This window comes from Salvia miltiorrhiza, chromosome 6 (genome assembly GCF_028751815.1).
Source record: "Salvia miltiorrhiza cultivar Shanhuang (shh) chromosome 6, IMPLAD_Smil_shh, whole genome shotgun sequence".
Lineage (NCBI taxonomy): Eukaryota > Viridiplantae > Streptophyta > Magnoliopsida > Lamiales > Lamiaceae > Salvia > Salvia miltiorrhiza.
The window spans coordinates 37,964,022-37,975,611 of NC_080392.1; the positions used below are offsets into that span (position 1 = coordinate 37,964,022).

General features: G+C 38.6%; 2 long non-coding RNA genes across 2 annotated transcripts; one reads left to right on the forward strand and one right to left on the reverse strand.

The window, feature by feature from the left end:
• On the reverse strand, positions 1–3,123 carry LOC130989491 (uncharacterized). Its single transcript, XR_009090642.1, has 3 exons — positions 2,993–3,123; positions 810–853; positions 1–338 (listed from the first exon to the last, which is right to left on the reverse strand). It is a non-coding gene; the product is annotated as an uncharacterized LOC130989491 (long non-coding RNA).
• Positions 3,124–8,229: 5,106 nt separating this feature from the next.
• LOC130989481 (uncharacterized) lies at positions 8,230–11,098 on the forward strand. Its single transcript, XR_009090631.1, has 2 exons — positions 8,230–8,400; positions 10,132–11,098. It is a non-coding gene; the product is annotated as an uncharacterized LOC130989481 (long non-coding RNA).
• Positions 11,099–11,590: the final 492 nt, after the last annotated feature.

Here is an 11,590-nt window from a genome sequence, read left to right on the forward strand (position 1 = left end):
CTAAGGGAGGGAATTTAGGAGCGGGATTTAGAAAGGGCATATTCGTTTTCTTGATGACTCGACTTGTATAAAGAAATCAATCGAAATATCTAGATATCAACGAAGGCCACAAGGGGACCGTACATAATATTATCCCAAAACGGGGTACTCAATGGTTTTAGTACATTATTAAATAATACATATTGTTTGACAAATGACATAATATCTTAACATAATCAGTGTTCGCAGCGGAATAACAATTTGAGTATATGTATGAAGACATATACTCTACTCTGAGGTAATCATCCTAGTTTGACAAAAGCTCCGCTTGCACACTACATCCTCGATCACCGCTCAACCTGCACATTTAAAAATACATGCAGGGCTAAGTACAAAAGTACTTAGTGGACACTTGCCGAAATTTACATACATGCATAATATTTTATTGTCAAGCCTTTCAACAGTAGTAAGATACGAGGATTTTCCTTTAAAGACTCGTATTTACCAAACATAATATCATTTCTTTCATCAATAACCCGCGCAGGTATTTTATATCATTAATCACCATATCAGTAACTCGTGCCGAGAGGGAGGCCTCCCTCTACGGACACTATGATCGGCCAACCCGCTAGATGACTCACGATCACAAGGTGTACACTAATTCCGAAGGGATTTGCGGTCCCATCCAGAATCCGAATTCGATTAACATCAGATAGGCAATTAATAATAAAACATAAAGCATTTAGGCATTGACAATATCATTTAAATTCATAAGCATAAAGTCTTAACAATTCTAATATATAATTTTAGTTTATACGTAGAAAGCCCACCTGAATAGCAGACTCACGGTTTAGCTCTAACTCTGGTACTTGACCTTTAATCCGAGAAAATAAAATAAGATTCTAATTCTCGAAAAATCTCAATAAATGAGGATGCGTGAAATGATTATGCATGACTCATATTCCTTTAATTAAATTATGAGATGCTAATCCTATTTAAGGAATTAAAGCTCGTCTTATGAGGTCGGATTATTAATCTTTAATAATCTACTCATCTTAAAAATAATCTAATTCACTTACTAATTAATAATTAGTAAGTCTTAAAATCTTCTCTAATTAAACTTAATAGAATAATTATGAAGGCCCAATTAAAATAAAATAATCAAGGCCCAAAAGAAATTTAATTCGAGCCCAAATGAACAAATTCGAAGCCCAGTGCATTAATAATATTAGGCCCAACATCAATTAAATTCTAGAGCCCAACAAATGAGGCCCAAGATAATAAAATCATGAAGCCCAATAAGTGAGCCCATCATCACCCTTAAAATAATTAGTAAATTTTAATATTAATCACTAATTAAAATAATTAGGATTAATAAAGAGGCCTAAAATAATAATTCTTATTGGTTAAATAAATAAATTTCATTGGACTTAATCAATTAAATCGTAGGAGCCCAAGTAATATAAATTCGAGACCCATTATTAATAAATAATAGGAGTCCAAATAATAATTAATGTGGACTGGAAAGAATTAATCTTAGTCCAATAGACACTTTAATCGGCCCAAATGACGAATTAACAGTTGGGCTGAACTAAACAAATCTGAAACAGGCCCAATAGAATTAAATAAATTCCAGCCCAAGAACATTAAATAAATTCGGCCCAGATAGAAATAAAAAGATGGCCCAATGAATTAATCCCCGGCCCAACAAATAAAATGAACTAGGCCCAAAAGGAATCGGCCCAAACCCGGCCCAACTGAGGGAGGCCCACTCCTCTGTTCCACTATTATCTCTCACGCCTCTCTCTCTCTTTTTTCTCTACCAATATTTTCCTCTTTCTCTCACAATTCACTATCATCGGTCCCCCTCTTTTTTTTTTATAACACAAATCACACCACTCAACATCATCTCTCTCCTTATCTTTAATAAAGTAAAATTTCTCCTCTTTATTAACAAAACACACGCTGCACACACATTTTTTTATAACTCTCTTTCTCTCTTTATTAAAGCCAACATTCATTCTCTCAATATAATTATCGAGACTCTCTCTTTTTTTTTTAAAAGCAGAACCCACCATCTCCCTCATTCTCACAATTAAAAACGTTGCTCAACTCTCTCTCTCAAAATCACGCTGCTCACATCTCTCTTTCTCTCGCTCGATTCCGGCGTCCTTCTTCCCGGCGAGTCATCGCTGGAAACCATCTCTCTTTCTCGCTCAATCCAGCCATCTCCTCCCTCGAACTTCCGCCGCCGCGGCTCTTCTCTTCAACGGCGAGGAGCGTCGCTTTCTGTTGCTCCGGCGACTCACAGCGAGGTCGCCGCGTGGAGCTGCTGCCGCTGACTACTGCTGTTCAGCTCTGGGCCGCGACCAGCGGCGCTAGGCCTTCGGCCGCGCCATCCCGCTCAGCCGCCTGGAACTGCTGCTGCTGTTCATGGAGTCGCGCCGACTGCTGCTGTTCATAGAGTCGGGCCGACTGCTGCTGTTCATGGAGTCGGGCCGACTGCTGTCACAAATCTGCCGTCGTCGCAGCGAGACCGGCGAGCAGCACCATCATCCTCGCGTCCCTCTGACGCCGGCGTAGTTCTGCCAGCCGTCGCCGAGGAGTCCGCCACCGTCTGGAGTTGCCGCCACCGTCGCCAGCTGGAGCCTCGGCAGCCGCTGCTGTCGTTCTCGGGCTCCGATGAGGCCGTAGGAAGTTGCCGTTGTTGCAGCTCGACTGCGCAGGGCCGCGTTCGATGTCTTTCTAAAACTAAGTTATTGTTCTATCTCTCTACTATTGTATTTCAATTCGTTTTGTTGCTGATGGAAATTCTCATGACTTGGTTCTAAGTACAAAGGTAGTATAAAGGTATCAATGTGTGAATTAAACTATTTCTGTTGAATGCTAATCATGTACGCATATGTGTTTTGCTATGTTTCTCTGTAATAAACTTCATCCTATATTTCTGAATTTCTAAAACATGAAGTGAGGAAAGTGAAATGCATATATGAAGATAGTGAACTGAAAATACCTTGAATGGTTTTGTTGGTTGGTTATTGTTTGAATGAACTGATACTTGAAAATGCTTTGGCAGAGAATGTTGAAGAGCAGTGCAGTCTTTCCTCTTTTTGCTAGGAACGTTTGTGGAATGGGAATGAGGAGATTATGCTTGGTGATTTCTCGATGGAAGGAGTAGATTTGTTGCTGTGATGAAGAAGGTGAATGAGGATGAATTTATACTGAACTTAAGGAGAGCTGATTAGTGTGAAAGGATGATGAATAGTACGGCTAAATTGTTGAGCGTGGTTGAAGAATTAATGAGATTAGATTTGCTGCTGACAAATTAGATTTGTCTGTTGAATACTTGAGATTTTGCTTGCTGCAATTTTTTTGACTACGTAAGAGTGAAATAAAAACTAAGCACGGGTGAGAATAGAGTGGCTGAGGGAGCATGGCGTGCTAGATTTAATACACGAAATAATATCTAAATTAATATCGTAGATTTAATTCTTCACAAGCCGGAATAAATTCACGACTCAAGAAATAAAAAAAATAGAAAATTAATTCTATTGTGATTAATAATTAACATGACTTAACTAAGTCAGTTATGAATCTGAACTGAATAATTATTGGCTTACTCAATAATTCTCATCGTGGTTTTACTCCCGCGAAGCTAACTGGCTTAGAAATAAAATAATAACCATGCTTCAATTAGAAAATAATTCAGTGTCATAAGCTGAATTTAAATCATAAATAATTACTGAGCTTGATTTACTGAAAGATGAAATAATAATTATCGTATTACTGGATTTAAATATAATAAAAGAGCGGGTTGTTACACGCGGGTACCCGTATTTTGCGGGTAGGATACTCGCGGGTACCCGATTTTACACCCCTAGAAATAATAATAACATAGTTCGGGCTCATAAAATAATGGTCTACATATATTGGGCTTTAGACTCAATATGCATAAATAAATAAAAATAGATGATAGATAAATGGATAACTAAGATGGAAAATACTTGTAGTAATATTTCTCATATACTTTAGCAATGGCTTAAAATTTTGATCGATCAAAATAATAATATTGAATGTAAATCTATATCGATTTCTTTGATATAATATAATTATCAAATATCGGGCGTGTATCAATACTCAATAGTATACTTAATTAACGGTCTTCTATATTTCTTATGGAAATGTTGGGCTATCACAGTTATTGATTGAATAAAAATGTATAAATCTAAATTTTAATAACAGTGATAAAAAAATATTAAATATAACTTTGAAATAAAAATATATAGTTTTTGTATTTTTACATAAGTAAAATTTCTATCAATATCTATATGTATTTTGTTTCTTTTAAAAAAATTAATATTAATAAATAATTTCTATTATAATTAGAAAATTATGGAATTTTGAAAAAATACGTCAATAGAACCGCGCGGTTCTATAGTCATCTATTACTAATATGTGAAAAAAAATATTAATATTTTTTTCAATTTTAACTTTTTTTTTTATAAAATAGAAACTACATCATCTATATAACTATAAGAGCACCCGCAACGCGGGTACTCGAGTGGCTCCTCGACCACTCGGCGTCGAGGAGGGCGTTGCGGCGTGGAGCTCCTCGAGGACTCCTCGAGTTATCGAGTATGCTCGAAGGGCGGAGGAGATGGCGCGTGCAATGCACGCGCCCAATTTAAAAAAAAAAAGGAAAAATTCGAAAATTCGAATTTTATTCAAATTTTGACTGCAGCTCCTCGGTTTCCGCACCTTTGACCGACCGTTTTCAATTTTTTTTTTCTTCTTCTCTTCTTTAAAACACCCCACCTTCTCCCCACAATCTTCACACCTCTTCTTCTCCAATTTTCTTCTCTTCACACCTCTTTTTCTCCTACAATTTTCTCCGTCATGGATCCACACAACCCTTTCTACGATCCAAATTGGTGCCCCGATCTCTCCTCCGATTATCATCCTGATATGGGAGGAATCATGTAGTAGCCCGCTCTTTTATTTATGATAAAAACTAGTAAATGCAATTTTTTTTTATATAAATGAATCCAGTTTATGGTCCTGATTTTTTTTTCAGAAACGGAGTTATTATTTTAGCTTTATACTTTTATAACGTATGAGAAAAACGTGACGAGGATTATTGAACCATTCAATAATTTATTATCCAGTTTAATAACTGACTTAGCAAAGTCAAGTTATTAATTTATATGTGATAGAAATATTATTTCTATTATTTACTTGGAAGTCGTGATCTAATTCCGAATCATAAGAACGAGTTAAATTAGATATTTAATTCACAGAGAGATATAACGAAGTGTCGTTATTTAGTAGAACCCAATATTAGTTTTACAAATACTTGTAACTTCAATACTTTACAAATCATTATTTTTCCACTCCCTAATGTTTCCTACACTATATACGCATCCACTCCACCAAATTCCATTATACCTACCTCCCCACCACTACTTTACTTTTCCCCCACCACATTAGTGCACCACCAACTCCACTACCCTATGCTCCCCACCAACTCCAACACTTCACCCATTCCTTCCATTTCGCACCAGCAATCATAAAGAGAAGGAAGACTTGGGTTAACTACTTTGCCAAGATTTCAAGCTGCTCCAGTCCAGTAGTACCCCAACACTCGAAGCTAGAGTTTATTGGGTGAAAAACCGTGCATGAGGTAAGGTAGCGAATCTGCCATAAGCACACTGCTCCGGCAGTGTTTTGCAAGGCGATTCCAGCCATCCAAACGGTTCCCAAAAATTCCCAAATTAATTGTGTATTATCTTTCATATGTTTTCTATACTTTGGTAACATCTCAGAAGGTTTGAAGCTCTTATGATTTATTTATGAATTTGTAAACATCACTGCCCATCTGGAATACATTTTTGGTAAACAATCTTTGGGAGGCCATAAGTAAAGTTTCAATCGGTGAAACCCTTTGAAACTTGAATATGTCACTCTAGACTTCCGTATCTTTCTTTTGAAATCGGCCTCACCATTTTTGAGTAAGGGAAACAACCGGTATAAATTCTTGAAATCTAGTTCTTATTCCTTGTACCATCCAGTAGATTTTACAAACCTACGACTTTGAGGTGGCAAATACCGACTTAAATCTTTGATTCTCAAGCCTATCTTTCTACTGAATATTCACTGACATGTTGGGAACTTACTTGTTCAGTTTTATAATTTTTGGTGAAGCCTAAAGTGGTGTTTCCGATTTATGTTCTGAATCTGCCAAACTTGAACTCTTTTTGTGCATTGAACTTTAGATAGTCATATCTTCTAAACCATGAATGTTCTTAGAGTAAATCCAACTGGAGAGTGTTATGATCTCTCCCTAGTTTCCAGATTGACCCTTGGGGTTCCCAGTGGAGTTTTGTAAAGGGAGATATGAATTTTTAAAGAAAGCCCACTGACTTGGTTGTAATCTGGAAATCTGAAATTTTCAGATTTTTGCTTGTTAAATACCCATCTTTGAGAGGGCATATCTTGCTCGTTTGAATTGTTTTTCATTCGATTCAAATTGAAGAATGATCCTTGAAATGTCTAGTTTCCAGAATGTCTTTTGGAGCCTCATTTGGAGATCCGAGGCAGATTTGGTGTCTGTTGCAAAATAACCCCTTAAGAGCTCAAGTTGTTGAATTATTTTCTATGTATCAAAGTTTATTTTAAAGGATGTTTCATGAAAGATTTAGTATATGTGCGTAACAAGTTTGGGACTATTTATTTTAAATGAGGTCCGTTCTTTATTTAAATTATGATGGACTTTTAATGAATATTTTTGGGATTAAACTCTTATTTCTGGATTTATATAAATTATTTTTTTAAGGACTTATAAATATGAATTTCGTAGGCCTACTGACCTACTGTGATCGACGGTTTGTCGATGTCTAATAGCTTTGAAAACTTTATAGCAAGTCCCTACATGAGTCTTGAGTACCCTGGTAAAATTTCAAGCCATTCCAACTTCGTTTGATACTTCTTTAAAATGCAAAACCTAAACTGCACATAACTACCGAGAATTTCAGAGAACAGATGAAAGAGTCATTTATTTCAGTAGCTTCCTGTGTGATCTAGCTTTCCAAATTTTTATGGTATTAACCTTATTGTGTTAGCTAGATATCCACCAAAGTTGAGCCCAGTTTGACAACGTTTACTAGTTTTCAAAAATCCAAGTTTTCGATTGTTCAAAACTGCCGAACATGGTAGATCGTGGTAAAAACGTCATATCTCTCAAACCACTTGGAGTTTTCGACTCTACTTTTTTTTATATGAAACTAGATTCGAAGATCTTTCTTTCGGTATGAGTCTCGAGTCCAGGAGATGTCGGAGTCAGAACCACCCAAGAATGTCTTAAGAATGTTAGTCGTGATAGCACCGCTAGAACGACATAGAATGGACCTATATGATACCAAAGATTTATGATTGAAGTACTTAAAAGTAAGTTCTTTAAGTTAGAAGTTGACTTAGAGCTTTATAAGAGATAAGAAGTTGACATGATTGGGGGCGAAGCTCCCATTTGACTGAGTGATTCGTTGTGCTGGGTCTGGCCAGCCCACATGACTAAGATCTCGGTGATTGTCAATTAGAATTTTGACCTTGAGTAGAGCGTCATCCCAATGTATAGACTCACACTATGTAGTTGTCACAATAAGATCTTATTTTATCACGATAAGCACAACAATGACTAGAATGACTAGTATCACAAGCTAGAATACCAGATATGCAATTCCGAGGACGGAATTTTTTTTAAGGAGGGAGAAATGTAATACCCCGTTTACCCGAGCTAAATTTAAAATAATTTTTGAACTTAGATAGTAAGATGATTCACGCCGGATAAAAGAAAAGAATTTATTTTTAATTCCAACAAAAGTGATTTACAAAATTATTTGTAAATTTAGTTATTTAAATTCTTATGCATTTCATGTTTATTTAAATCAAGTATTGAGCATTGAGTATTTATCAAGATATTTATTTAGCGAACCCTGAGAAAATTCTACAGTTCCAATGATCCAACCGTGACAGTTTTTAATTGTCAAATCATCCCTTCAATTTATTCACACTCAACGTTTTATCTGCCATACTTTTTTCTCTTACTCTTCCTAAATCGAATACATAAAGTAACTTTTCCAATAAGCTGTTGGCCATGCCTTCTCCACTTTCAGATACATTTTACTACATTAAAAAATTAGCTAAAGTCCCATCCACCACCTACTCCCACCCTGTACTTACTCTCTTTCCAAGTCATGTTTCCACTGTACCTACTCTCTTTCCAAGTTATGTTTCCACTCTTCTCCTACGCCAATAACTCATAAGTCACCAACCTCAACATATACTCCTTCAAAGAGCTCAAATTCAGCCAAGAACAACAGGAAGCACTATGACAACAGCCACACGCCTCAACATATAGTTCCAAAGGTTCATTCTTTTTATCATAACAAGAGCTATCCCTTCATACACTCTCTTATTCGATTGTATCAAACCAATTCATTTATACAGATTTTCAAGAAAAGAAACGCACATACGCATACATCTATTCTGTGTATATATATAAATATGTGTGTATCCGCATAAACAATTGAACCAAGTTTTCAGTATGTATAACAAAATTCATTTACTGATTTATAGAAAAGACTTATGTTTGTACATATGAAAGAATCGACTTGATAAAAGAGAAGTCTTGAAGCTTTGTTTTCCCCTGATTTCGAACCTTGCTGTGTCGAGTCCTTTGGTGTGTTTGTTGGCTGAGAGAGTCGAGAGGCAGAGGGAGGCTAGGGCTCGGCGGCGGCTCCGCCGCTGTTGTCCGGCCAAGGATGGAGCATGAGAGATGAGGGCGTGCGTCATGGGGGTGGCCGGCGGCGTTAGTCGCCGGAGGAGGAGCCGTGCAGTCACTGGAGGAGGCTGAGGGCGACTGGATTGAGGTCACTAGGGTTCAGGCGCTGCAGCAGCTCATCGCTGTTGTCGTCGCCGGAGATCTGAGGGAGGGAGTCCGAGTCACGGTCGGCGGCAGCTTTTGTTGTTGCAGCCGCCGAGAGAGAGGGAGAAGAGGAGGGGCGTCGGGAGAGGGGCGCGGCGTGTGTTGGTTTGTGAGGTGGGGGAAGAGTGAGAGGGAGACTTGAGGTCGAAGGGAAGGAGAGAGGAGGCGGAGCCGCCGGCCTCCGGGGACGGTGCTGCCGTCCGGTGGCGGCGGCGGGAGAGGCAGAGAGCGAGAGAGAGTGGGCGGCGTGAACGGAGAAAGGAAGAAGGGGGAGGGGGAGTGTGCTGCTGCGCCGCTTTGTGTGTCTGAGTGTGTGTCGTGAGCTTTGAGAGAGAGGGAGAGTTCTGGGGGGGGTGTCAGGCGGCAGCGGCGGCGCGGTGTCGCCGGCGGTCGCTGCTGCAGCGTGTGTGTGTGTGCGTGGGGAGTGACTGTGAGTGTGAGAGAGACGAAATGGGGGGATGGCGTAGCTGCGTGAGTTGAATTGTGTGTGTTTGTGTGTGTGCGTGTTGACTGTGTGTGTTTAGGGGGGGAAATAGGGTTTGTGTTGGGCTTGGGGTTTTGGGCTCCTATTTTGGGCCGAGTTAAATCATTTGGGCCGATTTTAATAAATGTTTGGGCTTGTTTTTATTTTTTTTTATTGGGCCATGTCTATTTATTTTATTTAAGGATTTTGGGGTGCAGTTTTAATTCAAAAGAGTTGGGCCCGATTGATTTATAATAAACTTGGGTAGCCCTTGTATTTTGGGCTACGAAATTTTATAAAAATGGGAGGGTGTCTTTGATTTAATTAATTTAAATGGGCTACCCAATATTTATTAATTAGTCTTATAATAAAGTTTGATTAATTATTTTAAAGATAATTAGCATAATAATATTATTATTATGAAGTGCATATTTTAAGTAATTACTTATATGCTAAGCATAACATGAAATTGCATTATATTTTTGCAATAAGAGTATTTATGATTTAATTGGTTTTATTTATAATTCCAATTTTTAAAGAAAATCGAGTAAGGATATTGTTGGTGTCCTTAACTCAAGAAATTTAGTTTTCAATTATTTATTCATTAAATTTTTGAAAAACCCGGCTAAGTGAATCATAGAATATTAAGCACTACACCATGACTTAAGATTAGCTTCACGAGACCTATTAAGAATAGAATTTCTTGTAGGCTTTGTGACCAGGGGGATTAGCGCTGCTTTCCCAAGACAGGTTTATATGTGATTATGATCTTCAGACTTTGCCTAACCAGGTGGGCTTACTTTCCAAATGTACAAAGTATGATTGAGTTATTAAGCTCTAAATGTTTTCAATGAAATGCAAATTGTTTATTTAATGTAATGAAAACTGTTTATCCAATAAAATATTTTGTGCACTCTGCTCTGTTTAAGGCTCGCATAAGTTAATCGATCGAGGTTCTCTTATGACCTAACACGTTGTTTGAGAATTGTGTACACCTATTAGCTGACTCGGTGGGTTGATCTCCATTCGGGCACTAATCATGTATGAGGCGTTATAAGGGTGCTCGACGGGATGTGTTCCGGAGCATTGGGTCCCAAATGGGAACTTGGCTGGGTTACGCCCTCAGTCCAAGTAAAGCAGGAGTAATGGATCCGTCGGTGGCTAAAAGGTCCCGGATCACAGCGAGTAACGGAAAGGGAGTGTGACATGTGCGCACAAATGAAAAATGTTTTAACATGCTTAGAAGTTATTTCATTTTAAAACATTCTAAGTCATGTCAAGTATAATTGGATAAACTGCTCTTACGAAAATATGAAATGTTTATGAAAATGCATGCCCACTAAGTACATTAGTACTTAGCCCAAAAATACTTTCAAATGTTTTCAGGTTGGCTGGCTGGTGCTGACGGGACGGAGCTGAGGCTAGAGTTAAAATTCATATGTTAGACTTCCGCTGTAGCAATTACTCTTATACATCTTTTGTTTTCTCAACTTAAGATCTTCATGTTAAATTTCAAATGATATACCTGACCGAGCTTAGACTCTTCACTACTAAATTTATGCTAATGAATGTCGGTTGTCAGAAGCATGAAACAAAACTTGTGATCCAAAGGGGCATAGCCCGACTCTCTATCTTATTATTCGGGTTTTAACAAGGTTGTTCCTTGTTTATTTCTATGAATTAGTTGCACCTCGATTATATTTATTCATTCAAGAATTGGGGTGTGACAGAAGAACCGGTCAGTGCTCAGCAGAGTGTCTCCCCACCAAAGAAAGGCGGCCGGAGGAAGGAAATGGCTACCAAAATCAAGCACGACAAGGCCGCTAGGTACCGTCATACGTATGCTCCCGAGCATACGGATCTCATCGTCCAAATTTGGGCGGAGGAGACCAGCGACTCGATCCGTGGGACGGATCAGAAGGGAGAGGCATATTGGGGCCGGATCCGCGAACGTGTGAACCCCATCCTCGGCGTCGACCTTAAGATCAAGCAACTTCAAGGCCACTGGTCCCGGGTGAGCGCGGATGTGCGTCTCTGGGAAGCTGTTTGGGTGGAGACGCGCAACAATTGGCCGTCCGGTCATTCGGATGATATGATTCGTGAAAAGGCCCAAACCCTCTTCAAGGCTCGAAGCCCACACAGGGCCTCCTTCAATTTCTGGAACGCGT